Source organism: Dreissena polymorpha, chromosome 4 (genome assembly GCF_020536995.1).
Source record: "Dreissena polymorpha isolate Duluth1 chromosome 4, UMN_Dpol_1.0, whole genome shotgun sequence".
In the NCBI taxonomy this organism is placed as follows: domain Eukaryota; kingdom Metazoa; phylum Mollusca; class Bivalvia; order Myida; family Dreissenidae; genus Dreissena; species Dreissena polymorpha.
In genome coordinates, this window is record NC_068358.1 from 56,773,864 (window position 1) to 56,789,752 (window position 15,889).

The 15,889-nt window shown below is 33.9% G+C and overlaps 1 long non-coding RNA gene across 2 annotated transcripts; it reads left to right on the forward strand.

The window, feature by feature from the left end:
• The first annotated feature begins 7,959 nt into the window (after positions 1–7,959).
• Positions 7,960–12,678, forward strand: LOC127878937 (uncharacterized). Of its 2 annotated transcripts, XR_008048854.1 has the most exons (4): positions 7,960–8,098; positions 8,907–9,303; positions 10,788–11,750; positions 11,917–12,678. It is a non-coding gene; the product is annotated as an uncharacterized LOC127878937 (long non-coding RNA). The 2 variants fall into 2 exon arrangements; XR_008048853.1 differs by lacking the exon at positions 7,960–8,098 and having other exon boundaries at positions 8,857–9,303.
• Positions 12,679–15,889: the final 3,211 nt, after the last annotated feature.

The window sequence follows — 15,889 nt, forward strand, 5'->3', positions numbered from 1 at the left end:
CACCCCGTTATTGATTTGCGTGTGCTGCATCTTAAAACTGAATTGAAAAAGGCATTTGTTATCTTTGATATATAGACATCACGTTTTATCGTTCATCAACATCTACCACAACGAACGTCGTATATATCTTTTTTATAGATATTTCTTGTTTCATTCTTCAGCTGAACTTAACAGTTGTTAAATGCATTTTACAGGTAATCTAAACAAGATTAGAGCGTGGGTGGCTGCAATGTTTGAAGAGAATATTACTAGCTGTCTATATTACAAAACGGGGCATACATTGGTTGATATGCACGATCTTTAATTGATAAGGTTTTTGTCAGTAAAGGATTATATGTTCATCCTTACTGTTTAATTCTTGTTTATAAAACTGTAAAATTCTTGTTTATAAAACTGTAAAATTCTTGTTTATAAAACTGTTTAGTGTAAAATAGATCATGATTTTTTTTCTATGATAAGTTTTTTATTTAGACTCAAAATGTTTGCCAAGACATGACCTGCTTTGCAAATTATAAATTTGATAGTTGTTAATGTTGTATTGTCGTAAGAAAATGCATGCGCACAAATGATTCTTGAAGTAATTTTGATTCTTGTTGCTATTTCAGACAGTGCACAAATGTGGTTCTAATATCTGAGTCAGCCAAAAACCTGTCAATGAATATGCAACATTTATCAAACAAACTGCAAACCATTGTTGATGAACTCAATAAGTTTAAGAGTAAACAAGGGGGCAGAATTAAGTTCCTGGAGGTATCATGCAGAGAACAACTGCGAGAAATGAAAGACCTGCGAACAAAGTTAAATGCTGCTTTGGATGAACTAGAAAATACAACATTGAAAGAATTAGATGAAATTCGGATCAAATTGCAAACCTCTCTCAAGAAAGATCTGGACAACTCTAGAAGACTTAAGGATGACTTGCAAACACTCAGTGAAGCTGTAAATTGCCTTTGTGATAAGAGTAGGAAAGACATAGAGTTCATCTCCAGCAGAAAATGTCTGGACAAAGTACAAGAGTCTGAGTCATATTTGAAGCAGAACCCTGTGAAGGTGCAGAGTATTATGATATTCCACGCAAACAAAGACCTGTGTAAACAGTCTAGTCTATGGCAAATTGTAGACAGTATCCAGTTTCTTACACTCAAGATGAATCCAACCCAGCAGTTAACTGTGAAGAGGAAAACCAAGTATATTGATAGTATACCAAGCGACACATATCAGATTGTCCAAATCAGTAGCATTTGTAGCCTGGCTTATGGCCAGGTCATTGTTGCAGATAATGATAATAAAAAGTGAAGCTTTTGAACCAGCATTGCAAAGTGTCCAGTCACTTTTTTATTTCATGGATACTTTTTTTATTACATGTGTAGTATATTTGTATGTGTGCTTTTGATTTCCTATTGAAGTCAATAGTAAATATAGTATATATTAGTAATAAGTTATACTTTGGAAGAATACTTCTCTGGACTTCAGTAAAATGAAACAATCAGATAATAGCGTTTATTAGGCAATGTATCTACTTTAGGCTTACATATTTAATGGGATCGACATATAACGCAGATGTTTATGAAACCACTTCTAAAACTATAAGCTCTGTGGTGGGTGAGACTTCTAGCAGACAAATACACTAATATCTTTAAATTGCCATTATTTTGGAACAATTTTAAAGACTATGAATCAGAAAAGATGGAAATATTTAAATAAAAATGCCCCGTGAAATGTGAAAACAAATCCTTATTCATAATAATCATTAATGCAACAGCTTCTGTTGTTTTCAAGGCTTGCTATCTCACTTTAGTACATAAAAGAGCTTTAAATAGTCTCAATCATCATCTTTTGTTCTCAGTAACAATTAACCCTTCACCACTTATAGATTCGTATTTTGACGCATTTGTAGACCCTCAGAAACTTAAATTTAATTAAAGACCGTTCTTACTTGATTCAAATTTTAAAGGCTTAATTTCAGACCCTTAGATACTAATGAGCAGCAAACAGCATAAAACGTGAACAAACTTCCAGTTAATCCCAGGCTGCTCTGTTTTTATGCTGTTAGCACATTTTTGCTTTGCTTCTGAGTGGGAAAGGGTTAATAGGTGGATTGTTTTCATTTTCCTTGACTTATCATTTTATAAAAGTTCATTGGAATCATCAGAATCATAAGAATATTTGGAAAACTGTATGCAACAGAAAGTGTTACAAATAAGCAGGAAAACTTGTTGATTGTAAAATTTTCTGGTCTAAATCCAGATGTATTTTGACGCTGATTTCACAATATCTGCACAGATATGCGCATTTACTGTACACAATTTCTGAAGATTATTTAAATGAAAATACACTTTAAATGTCTCCCAAAGAGCGGAATAAAGTGATAAAATTGTCCTTCTGTCCATTTTAGTCAATTTCCTTTGTGGAGCATGACTGCGTTGTTATTGGCGTCGCCCTGGAGGGCGGCGACTAGTATGTAATGCATTTTTTCGGTTATGGGAGGAGAAGTTATTTTACGGAACAATGTATATATTTTTGTTTTAATAATATCTTGCATAGTGGTGATTTTTTTGTGTAAATTAGTGTAAATAAGTACTGCATTTGTGCCTATTACATTTATTACAACATTTATTGCCAATAATGCAAAGCTTATTGTTTTAATTAATAACTGATCCACAACTGATTACAGGGGAAAGATCACAGGGACTGGGCAAATACGCGAAACTTTCTGGTTTTGTATAAAAACAAATGATGATTTGTATAAAAACAAAACATAATCGAAATATATTTATTTTGTGTTTTTTCTAATTTGCTTATTTAGTGGAGAATCAATGTTGTACGATATTTGAGGACCTATCGCGCAAGCAAGTTTTTGGGAAGACGTAGTGGTACGAAAACGTACAATGTATTAGTTTATTAATAGACATATAATAACGATCGCTATACACAACTTCACCAAATAGCAGTACAAAAGTGAATGTCAGCCGGAATTGCTCAGTTGGGAGAGCGTTAGACTGAAGTTGTTTCCGCAACAGTCATCTAAAGGCCAACGGTTCAATCCCGGGTTCCGGAACGAACGGAACAGTTCGGCGGCTGACAATTTTTTCAGTCAGGTTAATAAATATAATAAAGCTTTTTTTATGTAGACATTTTAAAATCCATTTTACTACAATTGGACATTTTTATTAAAATTAATGGATGCAACGTGGTGACAACGTTAATTAAAATTTCTTACATCACTTAAATATCTTATAAAAAATACACGTGAATTTATATTAACTAATAAATGCAAACAACACATCTATTATCCATGTATTTTTATGGTTGTCTATCATAGGCCTATCCCTACCACATATAGAGCGCGAAGCGCGACACGTATTATTGATTGTAACAATGAGTTGCGATAAAGGAAGCAGCCGCTTATAAAGGAGGAGCTGTGTCCATTCAACCCGTTTCCCTAGAGTCAAGCACTCCTCGGATTTTTTTATAAGAACCACATATTGAGCGCAAAGCGCGACACGTATTACTATCCAGGTGGTATAGGCCCTTTAGCATTATCCGACCATTACGTCCATGGTTATCTTCCGTATGAGAAATTTTGAAATCCTTGTTCGAAGTCCAAAATTTTCATCCGATTGTTCCCAAACGTTCACAGGGTTTTTTTATCAATGGGGACCCAACCCAAACTCTATATGAGCTATATCGGACCATACGTCCGGAATTATGTCTCTTTGAATTTAAAAATAAAAGTGAAAAACTGCTTGGTTAGGTGATTATGTCAACATTTTTCATCAGATTCTTTCCAAACTTACAGTGTCTTCATATCAATGAGCATTTGTACCTCATTTAAAATGAGAAACATCGGGACAATAAGTCAAGGTTTTGTTCTATTAAATTTGACAAAATAAACAATTTCCACTTGTTTAAAAGATTTCACAACTTTCGTCTGAATCTTTCCAAACTTGTTAAGTGTTTTTATATCAGTATTACTCGAACCCTATTGAAAATGATGAATATCGGAGCAATAAATCTATTATGATCTATTACTGAATTTCAAAGTATTGTGAAATGCAGCTTCTTTATACAATTTACAGTTTTCATTCAATTTTGTTTTCAAACTTTTACAGTGTTTTCATATCAATGAGTACTCAAACCCTATCGTAAATGAGCACCGTACGAATAAGTTCAGAATCATCTCCCCTTGATGTTGAGAAAAATATGAAATTACGCTTACAAGATGAAGCAGATTTTTTAAAACCTACACAGTTCTGTTCCATTAATGAAAACTGCACACGGACACCAGTAAAAAAAGGAAACCAATGTAAATAATATGAACTATGAAATATTTGGGGGTTACAACACAAAATCATAAATAATGGTTATTTGGATGTTATAACACAAAATTATAGATAATGGTTATACCAGTATTTTTTTTCTATTTTGTTTAAAATAATCGGCCAATATATTAATATTTACAGTAGAAAAAAATCGTTCCATGTAACTTCATTGAGTGCCTTTTACACTGAAATTCCCGACGCCCTTTGATGCTTTGCATCAATACTTATCTTGTTGGAGGTCTTTCAATAAAACATTTTTATTAATTGAGGACCTTGAGTGGAAGTGCAACTTAAAGTACCATAACTCTGTTATCAAATATGTTTAAAACTGTGCTTTTCGACGCATCTATTCCAGATACGACATTGCCTAAGGATTGTGATGATAAATATTTTCATCAGGCTTCAGTCTTAAATGTTGCCCGTATTTTTACAGATTTTATTAAAGGTTGACCAGTTGACCTAGTTTCTAAACGCATGTAACCCAGATTGGAATCTGATATTCTTAAGACAAACAATCTGACCATGTTTCATCAAGATTGGTCATAAATGTGGCATCTACAGATGTAATAAAAGCCAGAACAATACTCACACTTCATCTGTAGACAGACTCACACACCAAATATCAGGTCAATATTTTAAATTGTTTAGAAATTCTTTAAATTGTTTAGAAAAAAGCCCGGAAAATTGAATGACGGATGACTGATGGACAGATGGACAGACAGAGCAACTACTAGATTCCTATCTACCGGGAGCATACAAATAAATAGTATGATCAAGTTTTATCAAGATTGTTTCTTAAAATGTTGCTTTTAGAGCGGTAAAAAGGTTATTACAATTTGACCTGATGACTAGTTTTGGTAAGCACCTGACCAGATTTGAACTAATATATTGTTAAGATGGATATTCTGACCAAGTTAAATCAAGATTGAAAACACATGTAGCTTCTAAGGAAGTAACAAGTAATTTCTAAGATTCATCCTCGTGGTTTCTTTTTTAACGCGACTCAAACTTCACCTTAATATTGAATATTAATAAGATGAACACAGATTCAATAAGATTGTGTGATTAATCTGGCTTCTATAGTATTTACAACGATTTAGTACCATTTGACCTGGTGACCTACTTTTGGGATGAACGTGAACATGCTTCAAACTTGGTTTAAATATTGTCAAGATAAACACACAGACCAGTTTCATCCAAATTGATTCACAAATTTGGCCTCTAGAGTGGCAATAATGTATACTCAGATTTGACTCCGAGACCTAGTTTATTGGATGCACATGACCAAGATCAATCCTAGCCTAAAAATTGTCGATATAGTCACTCTGACCGAGTTTAACCAGCACAGGGTCATACTGTGGCCTCTAAAATGAAAACTTGAGCTTTGTGACAGACGTGACGAATACCCCCACATGCCGCATTGACACAGAATATTTTCCAAATTGTCTTTACAAAAACACAGCGGACACCATGCTCAAGGTTTAAAACACAATAAGTGACACTGTGACCTAGTTTTTGACCCGGCATGGCACATGTTCCAACTTGACCTACACATCATCTAGATGCAACTTCTGACCAAGTGTGGTGAAGATCGGCTGAACACTACTTGAATTAAGGAGCGGACACCACGCTGAATGTGTAAAACGTACTTAGTGACCCCGTGACCTAGTTTTTGATCTGGCATGGCCCATGTTCGAATTTGGCCTTAAGATCATCTCGATATAACTTCTGACCAAGTTTGGTGAAGATCGGATGAAAACTATTTGAATAAGAGAGCGGACACCATGCTTTATGTTAAAAAACGAACTAAGTGACCCCGTGACCTAGTTTTGGGTCCGGCATTACCCATATTCAAACTTGAACTAGACATCGTCTAGATACAACTTCTGAGCAAGTTTGGTGAAGATCGGATGAAAACTACTTGAATGAGAGAGGACACCATGCTCAATGTTTTAAACGCACTAAGTGACCCCGTGACCTAGTTTTTGACCTGCCATCACCCGTGTTCGAACTTGGCCTAGACATCATCTAGATACACGTTCTGACCAAGTTTGGTGAAGCTCGGATGAAACCTACTTTAATTAGAGAGCGGACACCATGCCCAATCTTTAAAACGCACTAAGTGACCACGTGACCTAGTTTTCGACCCGGCATGACCCATATTCGAACTTGACCTACGCATCATCTTGATACAACATCTGATCAAGTTGGGTGAAGATCGGATGAAAACAACTTGAATTAGAGAGCGGATTCTTAATACGGACCGACAGACAGACGGACAAGTTATCTCCTATATACCCCCTAAACTTCGTTTGTGGGGGTATAACAAGCCTATTCAAAGATTTGACCTGGTGACCTAGCTTTTGAAAGCATGTAGCCCGGATTCAAACTGGGCCTAGATATTGTAAAGATAAACATTCTAACCAAGTTTTGTAAAGACTCAGTCATAAATCTGGCTTCTGGATTGGTAACAAGATTCAACCTAGTGATCTATTTTTTTGACACTCGTGATCCAGGTTCCAACTAAGCCTAGATATTGTCAATATAAACATTCTTACCAATTGTCATTCAATAAATGTTGCCTTAGAATGATTACAAGGTGTTTCTAAGATTTAACTAGGTAACCCATTTTTTAGGAATGCACCTGACCCTGATTAAAACTTGGCCTAGATATTGTCTAAAAATAAACACTCTGACCAAGTTACATCAGGGTTTAGTCATTAATATTGCCACTAGAGTAGACACAAGGTTTTTATAAGATTTGACCTGGTAACCTTGTTTTTTGACACACTTAAACCAGATTCAAACTAACCCTAAATATTCTACAGATGTAGGAACATCTTTAGGTTTCACCAAGATTGGATAATAACTTTTGGCCTCTTTAGTGGTATCAAGATAAATGTTTACAACACACTCGGCATGTAACTCTATAATAGACGCCTGAAATAAGGTGATTACAATAGCTCACTTTACGGTCAGGTCAGCTAAAACTGTTTTGAGGTTATGTATACATTTAAACGAGTTGACATGTTAAAATGTTTTAATCAGGTTAAGTACATTTAAATGATTTTTTATATGTTTTTCATCAACTTTTATCAGTGGGCTTATTTTTATGTGGAGTATTCATCTATCTTTTAATTTCCAGTTCTTGTTTCTCTCAATAACAAAATGTTGCGTTTACATTTAATGCAGACTTCCTATTTCTTAATTCGTATGGACTACAAAATCTGATATGCAGAAGAATACACAATATGACTGAGATGGACATAGATTAAACTCAATGGTGTGAGTTGACTTAATGATATAAAACATGTATAACTATGTAGTAGAAATGTTTATCTTTGATAAAGTGCAATTCAGGATTCTTATAATTCAAGTTTCTAAACATAACAGTTGGTTAAAACAGCGAGTGAGAACTATTTAATCAACAAATATTACCAGACCATTTGTAACTTCCAATTTTAAATTGTGCTTGTTCACTGAAAATATCATGTGTCACACTATTTTCAGCAAATGGTTTAACCCTCATTTATCAGCAAAATGTTGAATAACTATATACCCCGTTTTATCTGTCTGTAGCTTGGTTATGGACTTTGTATTCAATTTGTATGTAAAGTAGATTGTGGGCCCCTGACTAGACTTTGCAAGTGCACAGGCTGGGCTTGAGTTATGATGGCCGCATATGTCATGAGACCAATTTCCGCATGACATGCATGTTACAGTATTATTTGAATATATGGAAAGAAAAATAAAGAAATAAATTCATCATGAGCCAGGTGAGGATACATATGATGTGATTACAGGAAGTAACATTTGTATCTACGAACAATATTATGTGGTTTCATAAATGTGCACTTCTTAACAAACAGTTCATGCGATGGATATGCAGCTTTTAAGTAACACAACAATACTAAACATTTTGTTTCTAATTTAATAACTTAGAAAAATTAAATTATCTATCTTTATTTCAATGTCAGGATATTAGCGGAATATCTTTTTTAAAGATATTTTCTTGTTAACCTTCATAGAACATATTAAAATTATTTAAAATATACATTGATTCTATCTTCTTTTAGAATTGGGATTGAATGTATTTTATTTAACCACCTTTCTTTGTATCAACAGTACCTTTTTGAAGAATTTTGTAACAATGGCAAATTAACAATGGCAATAATTTTTATTAACAATGGCACAATTTGACAACCAAATCTTTCATGAAAATTTTTGTTGATGTTTTTCAAAGTACTTAATTGAAATTTAATGAATACTTCTTATTTTCAGATTCACATTGACAACAATTTGAGATGCAGATGTGTATTTCATTTAGTTTAGAAACACCAAGATAAAACTAAATGGTGTGCTTTGACCCAATGTTTTGAGACAGCAGAAGACGCTTTAATCTTAAAGGAAGTGTAATTTTCAGGGTTTTTATGTTTGCAACTTTGTTAAATCAGTTGTAAACATAACAGTTGATAAAAACATAACCAAAAGAGAAATGTCAAATCAATACAGTTAAATCCGACCATTTGAAACTTTGTTAATGTTCTAATTGTGTGTCATCATAAATACTCATTATGTTAATAGGGATGGGATCATAATAAGAGTGGAAACAGCATTTCAAAATAAAGGACAGTTTACAATATCTATTACAAAATGGCGACATCTGTAGATGCAGGTCAAAGTGGTTCAGATTCCGTGAAGGACAATGTTTGTGGAGGTTGCGAAAGCAGAACAATTTATGAAATTGATTATTTTTGTGCAACATGTACGAAGTTTTTCTGCAGAAAATGCATTGATCATCATGATCAAATATATGCAAACCATACTAAATATGGAAGAGGAGAAACAAATACATGGCCTGTTACAAAGACTTGGAGGAATTGCTACTGAACTGTGCTGTCCACAAAGAGGAGAAACTGAAAATGTTTTGTCAGGACCACAGTCAGCTGTGTTGCAATTATTGTGTTTTACTGAATCACAGGTAAGTAACACACAGTCACGGAATAGATTAAGAAAACCCTACCATTCTTTTGCCGGCTTTGACAAGTTTATAGTCATGTTTGTTTCATTGTTATTTGTAGACAATATGTATTTAAATATTGTCTGCTAAAATGGATTTGAAAACATAACAGGCACAGAGAAATAAAATAAGTTATCCAGAGGATTTAGTAACATGCAATCGCCAGGTAATTGTTAACAGAAATTCGCTTCCATTTTTGCCCGGTCCCAAAAAAGCATGTTTTTGCATGACTGAGTATGACGCAATAAAACATTGTATTGCATTCAATCCAAATTTAAGTTCACTAGTCAATTAATTGTTATAATTTAGACTGAACATTACACACTGAAACCTCTGTCCCATAATGCACTGCACATTTTACACTTCGAAAAATGGTGTATATTTGTGCTTATGACATTCTTAAATAAACTAATCGTCATAAATTGCCAGAATTTATTTTTTTTTTAAACGATATTGTAATAATATTGGATTTTGATATATGTGCACATTAGAAAAGCAGTATGTACACACTCAATACCATAGGGTTTATATGCATGTATTGGCAAAGGACAACATAGCATGGCAATAATTAATACCTGAGCTCAGAACTTATAATGCGAATCCGTTTATAAATGCAGTTTTGTAGCTTGGACCCCGTCATCCATGTTATATTGCAGTTATAGTGTAGTGGATGTTTCCAACGTCAAGCGCTATCTAGGATCAGTTTACATCTTGTATTACAGTTTTATAAAGTAGGTTGCTTTCAATGGAATCAAATCTCTGTTTTTATGTTCATTCTTCTCTGGACTTAACAGAAGTTATAAGCATTTTAATAGTTACACTTGACAACTTTAAATTGTCGATGGCTGCAATGTTTGAAGACATTTTTGCTTGATGTCTAGATTGCAAAATGGGGCATACATTGATTTTATGCATAATTTTTAATTGATTTGGTTTTGATTGGAAGAGGACTAAATTGCTCACCATTAATGTAAAATTCTTGTTTATAAAACGTTTTACTATGTAGTACACTTATGTTTGATTTTTAGGACATTTGTTTTAGGCCATTTTAGGAGTTTAAAATTTAAAACTCACAATGTTTGCCTTGCTTTGAATATTATAAATTTGATACTTGTTAAAGTTTTATTTAAGTAAGATATTTCATACATACAAATGATAATTGTGATAATTCAGATTCGTGTTGCTATTTCAGACAATTCACAAATGTGGCTCTAATTTCTGAGTCAATCAAAACCTTTTCATATTAGTATATAAAACTGTTCATTGTAAATTAGATTTTTTAAATTTCTTTTAGAACGAGTTTTTAATTTAAACCCAAAAAGTTTGCCTAGACATGACCTGCTTAGCAAATTATAAATTAGAAAGTTGTTTATGTTTTATTGCAGCAAGAAAATGCATGCGCACAAATGATTCTTGCGTAATTTTGATTCTTGTTGCTATTTCAGACAGTGTACAAATATTGCTCTCATTTTTAAGTCAACCAAAAACCTGTCAATGGATATGCAAAAGTTATCAAACAAACTGCAAACTATTGTTGGAGAACTGAATAAGTTTAAGAGTAAACAAGAGGCCAGCATTCAGTCCGTGGAGGTATCATGTAATGACAAACTGCGAGAAATCAAAGACCTTCGAAAGAAATTAAATGCTGCTTTGGATGCACTAGAAAAAACAACCTTGACAGATCTCGATGAAATTCGGACCGCAATGCTAACCTCTCTCAAGAAAGATGTTGAAAACTGCAGCAGACTGAGGGATGACTTGCAAACACTCAGTGAAGCTGTAAATGGCCTTTGTGATAAGATTAGGAAAGAACTTGAGCTCATAGCCAGCAGAAAATGTATGGACAAAATAAAAGAGTCTGAGTCATATCTAAAGAAAATGTAAAGGTTCAGAGTTTTATATTCACAGCAAACACTGACATTGAGCAATACCTGTTTACACAGTCTAGTTTAGGAAGGATTGTAGGCAATATGCAACCCCTCACTGTGAAGAGCAAATCAGTGTATAGTGTGAGCATACCAAGTGACACATATAAAGTCTTCCAAATCAATGGCATTTGCTGCCTGCCTATCGGCCAGGTCATTGTTGCAGATTACCATAATAAGAAAGTGAAACTGTTAGACCAGCATTACAATGTTTCCAGTCACTGTGATGTGTCTGGTCATGCATGGGACATTTGCCAAATCACATCCAGTATGGTGACTGTAACTGGTGCAGGTGTGCAGTTTTTATCTGTGAGCAATGAAAATCTGGTGAGTTGAAAAAAGATTTCATTACAGCATGATGTCCTAGGTATTGCACACCATAAGCGAGTGTTGTATATCACCTCTGGCAATTCCCTGCAACACTTCAATATGACTGGGACACTTGTGAAAAACTGTATGAGGATGCTGGGGGCACTTTTAATGGTAAATGTTTTTTTTATTAATACACATAAACGATTTTTTCTATTTATGACACTTCAAATCTCTTAACATTTGTTTTTCAGAAAAAAAGTTTAAAAAATAGCAATAGTGTTAATGCATATATCATAACCCTAAGGTGCTTATACACAACATGTTAATTGTTTTGCAGTGTTTTACTGTGCAGTGAGTCCTGCAGGAGATAGGATCTATGTCACCAACAAAAAGCAGCACAAGCTTCTCACTCTGGCTACAGATGGAACCCTGATATCCACCTTTGAGCACACTGAACTACAAGGCACAAGGCTTGTACACGTAACACCTGCAGGACAAGTGTTTGTTTGCGGATACGATTCCAATTATGTCATACAAGTGGATCATGAGGGAAAAAAAGAAACTAGCAACTCTGGCTTCACAAAAAGATGGACGCTGGAATACAGCCTCTGTCTGCTACAACACCAACACTCACCAGATCATTGTGGGACTATTGAATAACAGTGAAATCATTGTTATGGACTTGCAATAGCTCTTCCATTGGATGAAAACATTTACCAAAAACACTTTTTAAACATAATTGCCCCTTTTTCTGTGAATGGCTTTTTCAGTATTAGCAATTTATATTTAGTTAAAGAAAAAACATACTCATAGAGTTTAATTTTGTAATGAACAAGTAATTTAACTAATTGAAAATCAGTTGTTTTAATGCTTGAAAGATTGCACCATTTTAAACATGAAACAATCTATAATGTTGACTCTGATTAGTTCTTTCATGTTTTAATGCACAGTTATACATGTTTTATGTTAAGTAATAATTAAGATGTATACACATTTGATTATTTATAAATTTTGATGTTATTCATTACTCATTAGTTATTGTTGAGGAACAAATGTTTCTATGTCATTTATTCTTTTCTTGTATAAATTTAAAAAATAATGTATGTTGATATTTGTGCGATATTTGTATGTGTGCGTTTGATTGCCTATCGAAGTCAAATAGTATTTTTGTACGCTGTATTAGGAGGTGCAGTGTGAGTGATACACTGTAGAGGAAAACAATAGGAAGTGAAGTCAGAAACTATTCAGGGATGTGTGTTTTTCTATTATACAACAAATACAACAGATTCAACATAAATCAAAACATATTCAAATTTTAGTAATTTAACATCTCATAATAATTCTACAATTGGGGGAAATAAGCTTAAAACTCTCTTTGCTGTCAGAAATAACTTTATAACAAGAGCTGTGCTTGTGAAACACAATGCCCCCTACTGTTCTTTGAAGCCGCACTGCAGATATTTTAGAAACAATGTTATAGTTTGAATGTAAAGGTCACAGTGACCTTGACCTTTTTACCTATTGACTTCAAACCATGTTTGATTGTAGATCTCAATTAGATGCATGCACATGAGAAGTTTAAGGAACAAGACCCAAGAGCTTTCATTTTATGAGCAAGGTTAAAGTTTTGGGACAGACACACACATGCAATGACAGACAGACAGACAGACAGGCCGAAAACGATATACCCCCTGATCATTCGATCTGGGGGCATAACACAATATCTGATGTGTAAAATTTCTTACTAATTATTAATCATTACAAGTACAATAATTGCAGACACAGCATTTTTTTAAAAATATATAACAAAACATTAATTTTATATATTTTATATAAGTAAAAATAGTAAAATAACTGTAAAGTCTATTTGCAATACAAGTAATTTATCTAAAGATGAACTGTATAACATTAACAAGTAGTCATATGCAAGTTATATTAATGAACATTAAAAATATACTATTTCGAATAGTTAATTTACAAATAAATATGCACATAAATCACTTTTCATAAGTATAAATTTGCCAAATAGAAGAGTAGTCATTTAACATTTAAATGAGTAGTAAAAATGTTAGTTTATATCAACAACAAAAATACAATAAAATATCTTACCTGTAGAGAAAAACAATAGGCAGTGAAGTCAGAAATTATTTAGGGATGTATGTTTGCCCCTGTGTTTTTTCACATGCCTTTTATACAAAGTTTTCCTAACAGTTGTCTAGACCAATGATTGATCTTAACATTTAAATGCAATCAGAAATGTCAATTTTATGATACAAGAGGGCCTGAAAGGCCCAAAGTCGCTCACCTGAGATTCAATAAAACTGACCTGTTCTGTGCAGCACAAGATGTCATAAGAACAAAATGTTCTTACCAACTTTCATGACTAGTGAACACCCTGACAGCCACGTTTTTCTACAGACCAAAACCATTTTCATACACATGCAATATATCATTAAAACAAATATTCTGACAAAGTTTCATGAAGATTCACGAAGCCATATAAGGAAAAATGCCCAGCTCCTTGGTGGCCATATTTTTCAAGAAAATGCAACCATTTTCGAACTTGTCCAAGATATCATTGGGACAAATCTTCTGACAATGTTTCATGATGATCGGACAATAATTATGGCTTCTAGAGTGTAAACAAGGTGTTACTATAGCTATATAAGGAAAAATACAACGCCCCCTTTGCGGCCATGTTTTTCAACCAACCGGAACCATTTTGGAACTCATCCAAGATATCATTGGGACCAATCGTCATGATGATCGGACAATGAATGTGGCCTCTAGAGTGTTAATAATGTTTCATTCGAGCAATATATAGCCATATTAGGAAAAATGCCCCGCCCCCTTGTGGCCATGTTTTTAATACAACGGCAACCATTTTCGAACCCATCCAAGATATCATTGGGACTAATCTTCTGACCAAGTTTCATGAAGATCGGAAAATAAATGTGGCCTCTAACGTGTTAACAAGGTTTTACTATAGCCATATAAGGAAAAATGCCCCGCCCCCTGGCGGCCATGTTTTTTCAACCAACCGGCATCATTTTTGAACTTGTCCAAGATATTATTGGGATGAATCTTCTGAGCAGGTTTCATGAAGATCAGACAGTAAATGTGGCCTCTAGAGTGTTAACAAGATTTTACTATAGCCATATAATATATAAGGAAAAATGCCCCGCCCCTTGGCAGCCATGTTTTTCAAGCAAACGAAACCATTTTCGAACTCGTTCAAGATATTATTAAGACCAATCTTCTGACCAATTTTAATGAAGATTGGACAACAAATGTTGCCTCTAGAGTGTTCACAAGGCAAATGTTGACGACGCAAGACGGACAAAAGGCGATCACGAAAGCTCACCATGAGCACATTGTGCTCAGGTGAGCTAACAATCGGACGTGGTTAAGCTTGTAATTTATTAATACCCATGTCGTGTAATAGATCCTATATACATAAGTTCGCATGCGTTAACAACATTAGTTTATATACTCATCATATAAATGATTTGGGATGCGTTGTCTTTCAAGACTATCCATGACTTTCTCCACGGCGACTGAGATAGGCAATGCATAATCGTATCAATTTGTATTATATGTTTTACAATTTAATTAAATACGACGCTAGTAAATCGTATCATTAACTTAAGTTCTCCGTCACCAGTTCTGTCTTCTTATCGAAATTTTCAAAATAAAACCATTATTTTTCTTATACAATTTCAATTTGAACTTAAAGTTCAAGATTTTTTTTATTGGTCAAGAATCGACTTCTAGTCACCCCGGTTGACTTCAAGCCATTTCAGGTCGACAATGACCCAATGCGCTACGCACTTCAAACGCATAATTAAGTGTAGAACCTACAAAAGCATCGAGCAATTCACAACACGTCTTTGGATTGATAGGATGTGTTGTTGTTGTTTTTTAATTATATAACAATTATGTGTATCTAGAGGACATATTGCCTGAAGACTACTGACATGGCCAATTATATAAGGCTTGTATCGGTATTGGGTCTTATTCTTAAATATTGCACCGTCACTTAAATAATTCATATACTTGTAGTAACATATTTAACAATTTGTATTAACCAGTTATGTTATGTTGATTCGAGAAGTACATTCACTTCATAGCATAACGTTGCGACAAAGAACCAGCGACAATTGCGATTCTAATTCCTTAATTTCCATTGGGTAGATCTCCATTTCTAAACAAAACAGATTAAAAAAAGTTCTGCGTGACAAGTCTTACTTTATCAATGAATAATACAATTAAAGTGCTACCACTACTAAAACATCTGTTACAAATTACAG